This window comes from Oncorhynchus gorbuscha, linkage group LG18 (assembly GCF_021184085.1).
Source record: "Oncorhynchus gorbuscha isolate QuinsamMale2020 ecotype Even-year linkage group LG18, OgorEven_v1.0, whole genome shotgun sequence".
NCBI lineage: Eukaryota > Metazoa > Chordata > Actinopteri > Salmoniformes > Salmonidae > Oncorhynchus > Oncorhynchus gorbuscha.
Genome location: NC_060190.1, coordinates 48,627,963 through 48,643,058, shown reverse-complemented (window position 1 = coordinate 48,643,058; position 15,096 = coordinate 48,627,963). Strand labels below are relative to the sequence as shown.

General features: G+C 40.2%; 1 protein-coding gene across 3 annotated transcripts in view; it reads right to left on the bottom strand.

Moving 5' to 3' along the window:
• The window catches only part of LOC124004352 (sodium-dependent neutral amino acid transporter SLC6A17-like), a 29,434-nt gene extending 17,705 nt beyond the window's left edge, over positions 1-11,729 (bottom strand). The window contains exon 1 of one of the 3 annotated variants that reach the window (XM_046313191.1): positions 11,617-11,729. The gene's annotated coding sequence lies outside the window, so the exon portion shown is untranslated. Of the gene's footprint in view, positions 1-11,552 lie in introns of all 3 variants that reach the window. The other 2 variants (XM_046313192.1, XM_046313190.1) reach the window with 2 other exon arrangements.
• Between the last annotated feature and the right edge of the window lie 3,367 nt (positions 11,730-15,096).

Here is a 15,096-nt window from a genome sequence, read left to right as displayed (position 1 = left end):
GCTTTTACTATTTTACAAAGCAATATAATAAACACGGAGGACATTTAACATATTATCACATTAAAACTGTCCTTAATAGATGAGGATTAATTTCCACTAAAATCCTTGAGTCCTGACAAGGCACTTGTGTTTTCATTGCAAGTTATGTTGGCATGTCTTCCTGTGGGCCTCAAGCAACACTTCAGACACAGGATCACGGACACAATTGCCCTGTTCCATTTAGTGCTTAGCCAGGCTTGTAATAAGATGCAGGTCTATAACACAGTCGAGTCTCTAGTCTTGTGGCCTTAAAGACAACATAAGTGTGGGTGGTTGCGTTAACTTAGCTAGACTTCCACAAGAATGAAACTCCCTCCTCACTACAATATATAATTTCTTAGAGGTACTCAAAGTAATTATAATAACCTCCATATCCACTGCAGCCAATAATTGAACTAAACTGTATTGCAGGTGTCATTAGTTGTGATGCCATTAATTTTCCATTCATTAATTTGCAATTCATATTTAGGCCTCATACCGTATGCTTAAGAGCACACATATCACCTTGCAGACTGAGGCAGACCCTTAGTCTGCAGCTCTCTCCCTCTACTGAGACTGAGCATCAGATGGAGGAACATCAGCCCAGTAAAAGAAAAAAGAAAATGATTTAAATGTACTGTATGCCCACTCAGCTGTGCTTCACAAGTAATACGACGGATCTATTACCGGTGTGATCATATAGCCTAACTCAAATGTTTAAAAATGTTTTGTTTTTTTAATACCCGAACATTGGCTAGGCATTCAAGCAAAGCCAATATACGGTGATAATGTATTGGACCTCATTGCTACAGGTGTCACAGACGTTGTCGTGGAAATGACCGGACCAAGGTGCAGCGTTGTAAGCGTACATTTTCCTTTTATTATGATAAACTTCACCAACAAAACAAGCAACAAACGTGAAGCCTACTAGGGCTATAGTGCCACTAACAAAGACAACTACCCACAAAATACAAAGGAAAAAAGGCTGCCTAAGTATGATTCCCAATCAGAGACAATAATAGACAGCTGTCCCTGATTGAGAACCATACCCGGCCAAAACATAGAAACAGAAAAACATAGTCACACCCTGGCCTACCCAAAATAGAGAATAAAAGCCTCTCTATGGCCAGGGCATGACAACAGGACTGTTTTTAAATTGGTTAATGTTGCATAGGCTTACGTTTTTTTAAGTCATGCATTTTGACTCAAAGGGATCTTGACTCAGAAAAGGTTGGTGACCACTGTTTAAGAGTTTTCCCTGTTAACACTATCAACGTTTCCCTTTGCTGTGGCAATTGTGATCGAATCAACGCAACATTCGCCACTTTCAAAGCAACATACTGAAACAAAACTAACTATGCAAGAGATTTTGTTGTAGGCAGAACGCATCAGAGTAGGATTCTATTGCATTGACACACACTACTCAGCTCGTACTCTACACAGACCAGTACTCTACACAGACCAGTGCGGCATAAACAATCAGGCCCTATGTGCAAATAGACCATTGCCATATATGGATCTTTCATTTACTTTGAACTGGACTGTTTTTATAGCATGAGCGGTCATGAGTAAATGCACTTGCGATCAAAGCAAGAGCTGCATGTAGCCACGTGTGCACATTATGTTATAATCCTTTGCTAGTTAGTGAGTTACTAGCCCAGTTATAGATCATTTGTAATCAGCAATAGGGGAGTGATCGCTTCCTACAAGAGCACATAACGTGTACAGTTCTAGACATCTTGGAAAAACTAGTCAGGTAGAGAGCTTTGTTTTGTCTTAAAGGGGCAGTGTTGTATTTTGAGACTTATTCAAGCCTAAGTAGCCAATAGGCAGAGGGTAGGATAATTTGTCTGAATCTCTGTAATAATGGTATAGGAATAAGAATGCATTTTATTTTATAAAGTGGTTTCTTGCATCAAACAACATAACATTTTCAGTGACCTCCTTGTCTGATGGACAAGTGGATAAACAGGTAATGTTAAGCACTGCGTTTTTTCCCCCAAAAGTCTCATTGAATGTAGGCCTACATTGAACAATAAACATTGGCTGCTACTGTAGGCTGAATGATAGAACAGCTAGTTCCATGGTAAAATGTTATGGGATGCATTTTCTCCATTGTTTTTCATGGTAGGCCACTCTGGCAGGCTTACAATATGATCAAATACCCACAGTAGCCTACCTGACAGTTAAAACTGTAATGTAAAGCGGGTACAGCCTCAGTGTTCACAGTAAACGTGCCGGAAGTTGCACACAATTTTCACAATGTTCAAGTTTGCACTCAGCAGACCTGAAATTTGCTCAGTGACACATTTTTCTTGTGGGAACATTGGTCACGTCCAATTACCTAACCCTTCTCTTACATGAAGAGAGAGGGGGTAGCAACTTGTTAAATGTGTTTTGTCTACCTGTGGACTCATTTCCCCACAAAGCTGTCACTGAAAAAGCAGATTAGGCCCCTACCTCCCTCAGTGTTTTGGTTTCAGACATTCCCAATGTTACCAATTGTCCTACTTAATTTTCCTGTCCTGTAAGCTTAACTTTCGGAAGCTTTTTCCTGTAAATCCCCTAATCCTCAGAAGCATTGCAGCAGGATTCTCTCCCGCTTTTTCATGGAGCTGTTGGTTCAGCCCAAACATAATGGAGGAAGTCAGTCAGTACAAGGGAGGGGCTGGATGATCCGCAGTCATGCATTCTCTTGATCCACATCACAAGCCTGGCGTAGGCTCATTACTTATTGAGAGAGTCACTTCTCAGCCGTTACAAAAATCCTCCATCGACGGAAATACAGAGCAGCAAAGCCCTATGGGATATGTGAGGGCCACATCCTATTCTGGGGGACAGAGAGACAGCAAAAACAAGAGAGATAACCGATGTGGGAGATGACTTAGTAAGTAATGTTCACTTAGTAATCCTTGATTTACTTGAGTTGAGAACTGACTAGATGATGTGGCCAGATGAAGCAGGGGAAGGTTAGAAACGGAGGTCACACAGAGGATATATAGAGCTGCAGTTTTATGCTTTGGCAACATTTTGACAGCCACATCTTTTACGGTATGATACAACAGCAGTGATGCACTTCTTCTGGTCACGACAATCACTATCAGTCACTACCTCTGCCTGTACATCTCTTCTCCTCCCACTTTCTCTTGTGCAAAAACTCCACAATAAACTGAACCTCCCACATACAAAGTAAACAGCTATTCTAGTATAGTAGACCTACAAAAGCCCAGACAGAGCAAAGCAACAAAGAGCAATAATTGACTTCATTTAACTGTATTTTAAAAAAACAGTATATTTTAATTTACCCCAAATCCTATGTATAAAGTTAAACTAGAATATTCCACATGATTCACATAATTCCTTATAAAGAGTACATCAGTGTATACACATACAGTGTTTCGTCTCTTCCAGCACACAACAACCATTTCATATTATATGTCAACGTCGGGTCACGTCAACGTATCTAACGAAAACATAACCCTTTCTGCCAAGCGTTGCATACATGTCCCGTACAGCTCATGATGAAATAAATCATCCACGCTCATTAACAATTGACATGGGAACCTCTATATAATCCCATTGGGCATTAACTCTGGACAAGATCTGCATTGGTTCAGACATTCAATATCAACAGCTGCATCACTCCGCCTACAGAGCAACTGTGCCATGAAAACACGCCAACAACTGCCAGCTGGTGTTCAGATCACCACAGACAAGATTTACAAAAATACAGGTACTAGGTGACTTTTACATCATTTGAAAGCCGTTGCATGTGTTATAATGGCTGCAGTGAGGGCTAAGAGTTTAGGTGGAACAGTCTGCAGCACTTTACCTATATTGTTACCTATACCTATATTGTCAGTGAATATCTAGATAACAAATGGAAAATTTATTTGGGGCCAGCTGCTTTGAATAAAAACAAATTAAAAAAATTGCACTGACTAAATCACTTTAGCAAAAAATAAACATGCACTGCAAAAACATGCACAGCTGTAAGATGTGTCTTTTTGGCATTTACTTCTCTGTAGAGTTAGTAGATGCTGTGTGGAAATGTACTACACAGACAAACAAAAGCCTTTAAGGTTGATTTAAATAGTGCTGAGGTACTCCCATTGAGCAAAGTTTTGTTCTGAAATCTAGGCTACTACTGTAGGCTCACTCCAAACCTAATCCAGAACACCCCGGATTCTAATAAATAACTGGCTGATAAACTGAACCAGGTTATTTAGAAGTGGGCTGGATTAAAGACCTATGGGAGGGTAGCTCTCCAGGAACAGGGTTTAAGACCCCTGCAATAGCCTGTGTGTGATTGATGTAAACAAAAACAGGAACCTGCAGATAATACAATCCTGAAAAACATGATCAATGGGTCACCAAGGGCATACAGTGCCTTCCGAAAATATTCACACTACTTGATTTCTTTCACATTTGTTGTGATTAGGGCTGTTGCGGTGATCATATTACCGCCACACCGGCGGTCACGAGTCTAAAAGGCAGTCAAATTCCACGTAACCATTTAGTCACGGTAATTAGGCTTCTCCAAGCTCTGATGCTGCTGATGGTCATTAGTAGCCTACCAAACTTGCTAACTGCCTGGAACTGAGCACTCTATTATCCCTCTAATCAATCTGACATCAATGCAAATGTATTTGAAAATCTAATAAAACGCTTTGAAAGCCCATGAACTCATGTTGTGCAACATTTCAACAGGCTATGCAACTGCAGAGAGATGACCTCTACTGAAAAGAGGATCAGCTTTCTATAGGCTAGGCCTAATATATGTTCTTGTTCAACTTTCCTAATATTAAGCACATTGCTTATATCTACAAAAGGAGTATTGCCTACCTGGCTGGCATGAAAAAGAAACACTGGGAAAAGCATCCTCCATTCGCTAGTTACGTGTATTTTTTCCTACTGCACCTGTTTCGATACAGGTGCATTATAATGGTCTATTCTAAATCTAATTTCACACATATTATTTAGTTACTACATGATTCCATATGTGTTATTTCATAGTTTTGATGTCTTCACTATTATTCTACAATGTAGAAAATAGTAAGAACAAAGAAAACCCTTGAATGAGTAGATGTGTCCAAACTTTTGACTGGTACTGTATATAGAATAAAAAATATTCCAAAACATGCATTGTGTTGGCAACAATGCACAAAAGTAATACTACAAACATTTACTTTTTGTCCTGAATACAAATTGTTATGTTTGGGAAAAATCCAACACATCAATGGGTACCACTCTCCATATTTTCAAGCATGGTGGTGGCTGCATCATGTTAGGGGTATGCTTGTCATGGGCAAGGACTAGGGAGTTCTTTAGGATAAAAAGAAACAGAATGGAGCTAAACAGGTAACATCCTAAAGGAAAACCTGCTTCAGTCTGCTTTCCAACAGACAAAGAGAGACAAATTTGTGACGTGGTAAGGTTGGACCCAGGTGCAGAGAAGAAACCAGACAAGGCATCAGTGCTTAGGGATAAACATAATACTTTTCTGAGAGATGGTAGCCTCGGGATAACAGTACACTTGAAAAAACAAACACTAAGTCTCGAAACCTCACTCAGGAAACGACCGCATACGGTAAACAATTCAAGTTTCTGCAAAGGACAACAGAAAACACACCTCTTTTAACAGGAAATCGTAATTAGTAAATTAGACACACATGAGTGTCATTAATGTCTCTAGGAAGGTTGAGGCCAGGGCTCTGTGCAGGCCAGTCAAGTTATTCCACACCGATGCCGACAAATAATTTCTGTATGCACCTTGCCTTGTGCACGGGGGTATTGCCATGCTAAAACAGGAAAGGGCCTTCCCCAAACTGTTGCCACAAAGTTGGAAGCAGAGAATGTCTATAATTTCCTTATATGCTGTAGCATTAATATTTCCCTTCACAGACACTAAGGTGCCTAGCCCGAACCTTGAAAAACAGCCTCAGACCATTTTTCATCCTCCACCGAACTTTACAGTTGGCACTATGCATTGGGGCAGGTATCTTTCTCCTGGCATTCGCAAAACCCAGATTCGTTCGTCGGACTGCAAGATGGTGAAGCTTGATTCATCACTCCAGAGAATGTGTTCCCATTGATCCAGAGAAAGCGTTTCCACTGCAAAGCCAGCCAACGCTTGGCATTGCGCATGGTGATCTTAGGCTTGTGTGCAGCTGCTCGGCCAAGAAAACCAGTAGTGGAAAAAGTACCCAATTGTCATACTTGAGTAACAGTAATGGTACTTTAATAGAAAATTACTTGAGTAAAAGTTAACGTTACCCAGTAAAATACTACAGTTGAAGTCGGAAGTTTACAAACACTTTGGTTGGGGTCATTAAAACTTGTTTTTTTCAACCACTCCACAAATTTCTTGTTAACAAACTATAGTTTTGGCAAGTTGGTTAAGACATCTACTTTGTGCATGACACAAGTACTTTTTCCAACAATTGTTAACAGACAGATTATTTCACTTATAATTAACTGTATCACAATTCCAGTGGGTCAGAAGTTTACATACAGTAAGTTGACTGTGCCTTTAAACAGCTTGGAAAATTCCAGAAAATGTTGTTAGAAGCTTCTGATGGGCTAATTGACATAATTTGGAGGTGTACCTGTGGATGTATATCAAGGCCTACCTTCAAACTCACTGACATCATGGGGAAATCAATTGTAGACCTCCACAAGTCTGGTTCATCCTTGGGAGCAATTTCCAAAGGCCTGAAGGTACTACATTCATCTGTACAAACAATAGTGTGCAAGTATAAACACCATGGGAACGCGCAGCCGTCGTACTGCTCAGGAAGATGGTGCATTCTGTCTCCTAAAGATGAACATACTTTGGTGTGAAAAGGGACAATCAATCCCAGAACAACAGCAAAGGACATTGTGAAGATGCTGGACGAAAGTATCTGTATCCACAGTAAAACGAGTCCTATATCGACATAACCTGACAGGCCGCTCAGCAAGGAAGAAGCCACTGCTCCAAAACCGCCATAAAAAAGCCAGACTACAGTTTGCAACTGCACATGGGGACAAAGATCACACTTTTTGGAGAAATGTCCTCTGGTCTGATGAAACTATATTAGAACTGTTTGGCCATAATGACCATTGTTATGTTTGGAGGAAAAAGGGGGATGCTTCCAAGCCCGAAGAACACCATTCCAACCATGATCCCAACCATGAAGAACAGGGGTGGCAGCATCATGTTGTGGGGGTGCTTTGCTGCAGGAGGGACTGGTGCACTTCACAAAATAGATGGCACTGTGAGGCAGGAAAATTATGTGGATATATTTAAGCAATATCTCAAGAAATCAGTCAGGAAGTTAAAGCTTGGTCGCAAATGGGCAATGACCCCAAGCATGCTTCCAGAGTTGTGGCAAAATGGCTTAAGGACAACAAAGTCAAGGTATTGGAGTGGCCATCACAAAGCCCTGGCCTCAATCCCATAGAAAATGTGTGGGCAGAATTGAAAAAGTGTGTGCGAGCAAGGAGCCCTACAAACCTGACTCAGTTACACCAGCTCTGTCAGAAGGAATGGGCCAAAATTCACCCAACCTTTTGTGGGAAGCTTTTGGAAGGCTATCCTAAACATTTGACCCAAGTTAAACTCCTTAAAGGCAATGGTACCTAATACTAATTGAGTGTATGTAAACTTCTGACCCACTGGGAATGTGATGAAAGAAATAAAAGCTGAAATAAATCATTCTCTCTACTATTATTCTGACATTTCACATTCTTAAAATAAAGTGGTGATCCTAACTGACCTAAGACAGGGAATTCTAACTAGAATTAAATGTCAAGAATTGTGAAAAACTGAGTTTAAATGTATTTGGCTAAGGTGTATGTAAACGTACGACTTCAACTGTACTTGAGTAAACGTATAGCAGTATTTGGTTTTAAATTTACTTAAGTATCAAAAGTAAATGCAATTGCTAAAATATCCCAGAGCCGACTAAGGGAAGAATCTGTCGATGTGCCATTGAGCAAGGTACTTAACCCCAATTGCTCCTGTAAGTCGCTCTGGATAGGAGTGTCTGCCAAATGTTTAAAATGTCAAATGTACATGTATAATTTCAAATTCTTTATATTAAACAAATCAGATGGCACATTTTTCTTGATTTTTTTAAATTTACGGATAGCCAGGGGCACACTCCCACACTCAATTTACAAATTAAGCATTTGTGTTTTGTGAGGCCACCATATAAGAGGCAGTTAGGGATGACCAGGGATGTTCTCTTGATTAGTGCGTGAATTCTACTATTGTCCTGTCCTGCTAAGCATTCAAAATGTAACGAGTATTTTTAGGTGTCAAGGAAAATGTACGGAGTAAAAAGTACATAATTTTCTTTAGGAATGTAGTTAAGTAAAAGTAAAAGATTTTAAAACTATAAATAGTAAGGTACAGTACTTTTCAATATTTGTACTTAAGTACTTTACAGCACTGATGGAACCTCATTCATGAAGCTCCAGAAGAACAGTTCTTGTGCTGAAGTTGACTCACAACCGCAGACCACATGTAACCACGCCAGCCCAGGAGCCTCACATCTGGCTTCTTCCCCTGCAGGATCGTCTGAGACCAACCACCCGGACAGCTGATAAACTGAGGAGTATTTCTTTCTGTAATACATTTTGTAACAAGAACATATTCTGATTGCCTCAGCCTGGCTCCCCAGTGGGTGAGCCTAGCTCCCAAGTGTGTGGGCCTATGCCCTCCCAGGCCCACCCATGGCTGCGCCCCTGCCCAGTCATGTGAAATCCATAGATATGAGCCTAATGAATGTATTTAAATGGACTGATTTCCTTATTTTAACTCAGTAAAATCGTTGACATTGTTGTGTGTATATTTGTGTTCAGTATATTAAAAGGCTAAGTATTTGGTCCCATATTCGCAGCACGCAATGTCTACATGATGCTAGTGTCTACACATTTGTCGAATGCATTTGCTGTTTGTTTCGGTCGTGTTTCAGATGACTTTGTGGCCAAAATAATTTCAAGGTAAATAATGTATAGTGTCATTTTGTTGACACTTTTATTGAAAAAGGAATATAATATGTTTTTGGGGTCTCCCGAGTGGCGCAGAGGTCTATAAGGCACTGCATCACAGTGCTAGAGACGTCACTACAAACCCGGGTTTGATCCCGGGCTGTGTCACAACCGGCCGTGATTGGGAGTCGCATAGGGCGGTAACAATCGGCCCAGAGTCGTCCAGGTTAGGGGAGGGTTTGGCCAGTGGGGCTCATTGCGCTCTAGCGACTCCTTATGGCGGGCCGGGCGCATGCAGGCTGACCTCAATCGTCAGTTGAACGATGCTTCCTCTAACACACTTGTGCGGCTGGCTTCCAGGTTAAGTGGGTAGGAGTTAAAACTTCCTCAGGCTGGGGTCCTTTTTTCTCAATTTCCGGCTGACTGACATGCCCAAAGTAAACTGCCTGTTGCTCAAGCCCTGAAGCCAGGATATGCATATAATTGGTACCATTGGAAAGAAGACAATTTGCAGTTTGTAGAAATGTTAAAATAATGTAGGAGACTATGACACAATAGATATGTGAGGAGAAAATCCAAAGAAAAACCAAACAGATTATTTTTTTGAGAGTCCACGCTCTTCCTATGGAAAGTATAGGGAAATTATTAAATCTAGAGAAAATGCAATTCCTATGGCTTCCACTGGGTGTCAGCACTCAATGTTCAAGGTTTCAAGCTTGTTTCTTCCAAAACGAGTAAGAATAATGAGTTTTAGGACAGGGACAGAGTCTAGGAAATGTGTGTATGTGCGCACGATGAAGAGGAGATGCACCTGCTAATATTGTTTCCCTATTGAACATACTTCTTTCTGTATGAAATATTATAGTTTGATTACATGTTAGGGTATCTGAGGAGTCAATAGAAACGTATTTTAACTTGTTTTAACAAAGGAAGAGAGGAAGATTTTCAAAAAGGAAGTGAATATTTAATCTCTATTTGTGAATTTATGAAACCTGTGCCAGTATAAAAATATTATAGTATAAAAATATTTTGATGTGAGGTGCTGTCCTCAAACAATCGCATGGCATGCTTTCTCTGTAAAGCCTACTGTAAATCGGACAGTGCAGTTAGATTAACAATAATTTACTCTTTCAACCTATGTAAGACACTTGTATGAACATAAATGTTTAATATCCATAATGTTTACAATTATTTGTTTGAATTGCGCGCCCTCCAGTTTCACCGGATGTTGTCCTGCTAGCGAGACTCCTAGCCCAAAGAGGTTTTAAGAAGCGCGGTTTGGCGGGTCATGTTTCGGAGGATGCATAACGCTATCTTCGCCTCCGGAGCAGTTGGGGTGTTGCAGAGATGAGACAAGATCGAAATTGGGGATAAAATTAAGGTAAAATACAAAACAAAAATACCAAAAAATATATAATAATATGTTTCTAAATACTTCTACATTAATAGGAATGCTACCATGATTACAGATAATCCTGAATGAATTGTGAATAATGATGAGTGAGAAAATTATAGACACACGAGAGAGAGAGGGAAAAAAGGGTTATGTATTGTAGGAGATATCTGTGTGTGTGTGTGTGTGTGTGTGTGTGTGTGTGTGTGTGTGTGTGTGTGTGTGTGTGTGTGTGTGTGTGTGTGTGTGTGTGTGTGTGTGTGTGTGTGTCTTTTAGAATGCTTGTTAGCGGATGGGGATCAATATAGCCTATGAAGGCAATTTAATTTGGATTATAAACAATAAAAATTCCACTACATTTTCTCCCAAGGCATGGATGTTTTAATTCCACAATAAGGTCCCTTTAACAGAATTAAACAAGTTCAATCACAACACCTACAACTAACTCTACAATCTGAAATACTGCCCTGGAGACTTGAAGGTTGTGGTCGTAAAACAAAGCTCAAGCGACAGCCAAGTGCAGATAGGAAAGCGCTCTAAAAGGTGATCAATCTGATCAGCGCTCCAACACCTGTCATCCCTCACATCTACGACAATAGACCGGGACTGAACATCAGTCATTCTGTCTGCTTGGCATTTTAAACTAAAACAAATTATGCAAATATACTATTATTCCATTGAGTAAGCAATTATCTTACAATTATTGGCCAGACGATTGTAAAAAATAGCACTCAAGGTCACACAACCCAGTGATTCATGACAGCATGACTATTTCATGTCATCATCCAGGACAACTCTCACCCCACATAATAAACATGATGAGATCACACAAGTTCATCCCTGTAAGTTCCTTAGCAATAGTTTTCTCAAGTGTCACTAAAAATCACTCCTTGCTATCATTACAATACAGGGGCAAAATCGCTCCAACAATTGTCCCTTCTTTGTTTCTCCAATAGTTTAGTATCGCAAAGCAGTCCCTATTGAACAGCTCTGATATACAGCTAAAACAAATTAAAAACAAATGTCAACAATAATTAAAACAAATGGACAAGGTGAGACACGTACGAGCCTAGTGACTAATGATGGGTACATCTGGACAGATGGATGTCGCCAGGGACCTGGCGATTGTATAAACATGTCAAGTCAATAACGCATTACTCACCTTAAATATTTCGAAGAAATAACCTATATCCAGTGTTTACAATGTAAAAACAATTCGAACATACCAGCATGGGGCAAATAGATATGCTCCGTGCCAATTTCGACCTCGTCTGGTGGTACCCAGTGTATGAGCGCGAGAGGATGAGAGGGAACGAATCACGTGCAGTTTTGGCTGACAATTGACATGCAAGCAGGGTGGCGGAGCAGGCGAGTGCATAGTGACGCAAGAGTGTACATGATCACATTGTCAAATTATCACCATGCTAATAATAGTAATCTAATAACCCTGGCGTTTAACATAGGAAGCCTGTGCTTAATTTGGAGAAGACAATTAAATGAACGCCCTGTGGTCCAAGGTGTATTTTGTATTTATTTATCTGGAGTTAGGGTGAATGTATTAAACCGAGTCCCCCTAAAATCTTTGGAAATAGAACGGTCAAGAAATATTTGGTATTTGTCTGACGCATATGTTGCGTCACTTACTACCATGCTTTTCTGATTGATAAAATTCATGGCAATTCAATTCATAAAAATAGCATTGTCAGCACCTATGGAGACATATGCAATAAAACACAGATAATTGATGACGAGATACATGTGTTCATTGTAGGCAAAATAATTATGACCAGTTTAAAATGTATGTATTCTAGGCTATAATACATTTTGATATTAGTATATTCTACGAACCAACAATAATAGGCAACCCCTTAATCACATAGGACTGTTATTTGTTAATCCCTTCTTGACATTATGGAAAAAATCCCAGACATCACATGGTCCATTTATTGGAAGAGCAGTGGTCAATGTTTATTGAGACATCGAGACACAGGCGACACTTCTCTGTGGCTCCAGCCAACTGATGCACAGGTGACCATAAATCATGCGCCTTCCAGCAGACTATTCTTTAAAACCACGGGGTAGAGGAGGTAGAGAGTGTCATTGGGCCATTTTTCATTCTGACCCAATAGATTATTTTGTCCTTCCCTTGCCACATGACTGCATATAAAATCATCTTTATTATCTTCATCAGCAATGCCTCTTTACCACGGCTGTTTCATCTACTACTGGGTATTCTAACAATATCTTACTTTCTATCTAAGTTAAATTGATTTCATGTTTGTACAAGTGACCTATAGAACCACTCATTTTATGCAGAGAAACACAACCTTTGTCGAAAGTAGCCTACAATACACCCTATGCCTGTGCTGGATACCTAGAGGCGCAACACTCACTGGCATTCTGAAATTGCATTTTTTGTCCCCCCCAGTTTTATCATTGGAATGAGGCCTGTTGTGCTTTAGGACCATGCAGATGCCTCTGAGCGGTCAGGTAAGCTGTTTGGAGTGTTTATCTGACTGGATAAATAAAAAAATAATTATATCCCACCCACTTCTAAAACCAAAGTTGCGCCCCTGCCTAGAAGCACATGCAGTCTGGTGGCATGGGATTTGGTATTCAGTAACAATCTGGTAGTAGGTATCCAGTGTACATTTTATTTCAATATCTGGCCTGCCATGACACACTTTCCCAGAGATGGCTTCTGACATAATTTACCACAACAACCTCAAGATCATACCACAGACAGCGGCTGTGGCCGAAATATGACTTCCCTACTACTTTCTTAAACTACTGTGTACTAATCGTATTTCATACTATTTAGAATGTACTGTTAAGTACAAACCTATGCATTAAGCAACTGATATCAACATACTACTCATCCATACTGAGCTGTCATTGAATGCGGAATCGTGCTTGTTCCCTGCCGTTCCCTTACATGACATTTTTGTCGAGTGTGTCCTCTATTCTGATTATCTTCTGTTGTCGAACACACGTGGGTGTGAAAATACGATTATCTTTTTCAATCAGGTTCAGCGAACTGATTCAAACGGCCTACTATTTAGGATCCAAGTATAGGTATTTGGGTTTAGTTGTCTCTCTTCTGCAACTCATTCCTCTTAAAACCCCCATGCAGTCGTTTTAATAAATAATCACCATATATCTAATAAATAATAATATAATAATAATAATATGCACCATATGTCATAACATTCTAAATCACTGGCATTACAAGCGCCATGCTCTACCAACTGAGCTACAGAACCACTATAAATCATTTGTTTAATTCATGAAAATAACTCCAAATATACTTTTTAATAATGTATTTCCCTGAACCTCCTTTTGCCATTGAAATGCTGTCTGAACATATGGGTGTGTTGATACAACTGTTAATATATTTAGATTAGATTGTGATGTCATGATCTGGGCCAAAAGCTCTATCCCACATGAACAGGCTGAAATTTCAGGATTTCTTTTCCAAACAGCTATTATACAAAAAGGGCATTGTCATCATTTTCACAATTTCAGTGTTATTTTGTCCTCGTGGTTTGGAAATATCATAACAACACAGGAAAATCACAACCAATTTTGTGCCCTAACACTCACCAGCTAACAGGTGAAGAAGGTATGATATATGCCAATTTAGGTGGCCATGATGGAATGGGGCCAGATCACAATTAGTGCCATGGGATTTTTAATGATTACAGAGAGTCAGGACACCCGTTTAACCACCCTGCTGGGTGGTATGCTGCTGCTGGTGGAAGATGCATTATAAAACCAACACCCTTGCTCCTGAGCCTGAACCTGTGGCAAATAATGTTGGTTTTCCTCTTCTCTTTGGTTGTTATTAAATGCCACATAGCATAATCTCCCTTTCAAGTTACAGGTTTCCCATGAGACCACAAAATGATAATAGAATATGATAGAATAGAATAATAACTTATTATTTATCCCCTGAACTACTCAGCACTAAGTGATGGATGAGAGACTGGGCATTTTCTGGTGGGCATCTCTTATACAAAGTTGTTCTCAGAACGCAACCAACTGTGTACATTTATGTTGAGAGCCTTTATCTGTATAAAGTTGCTCTGCATGGGTAAAGCAGTTTGCAAAGTGATAACATATGGATGCCCCCTCCTCTCCATGCTTCCTCCCCTTCATCTCCTCCCTTTTTCCAACCATGCCTGCCTCTTCTTTCTCCTCCCCTTCCCCTAGGCAGGTTGCGTGAGCGTGGATGGTGGATGGGAGGTGTGCTTGCCACCAACGCTCTCTTGTGACTCGCCAATCAAAGTGGATATACCTTCTCCTACGAATGCTCCTTTCTTATTTCTCACATGCAGCTGACACGCTCTGCCGTAGGGAAGGCCGGTTCCCAAACGCAACCCCAGAGACAAAAAAAAGGGCAGCCAAACATTGTTCAGATGACAGAGCCAAGTTATAGCATCCCATGGTACACTGCGGTAGAAGTGTCACGGTTTTGTAGGACACTCATCCTTCATTGAGAATCTGGTCTACAGTCACCTCCCCATGGTCCAAACCGGTCACCAAAGTTCAAGCTGTGAAGTTCCTGTAACACCCCAAAATTAGGTTTCATTCAGGCATGAGAATTAATGATTGATCACATTTAAGTTTGTGTAACAGAGCTTCACATTTCCCCACTTGCGAGAATAAAAATAAAGGACTGAATTAACCCATCTGAATGGTCTGCA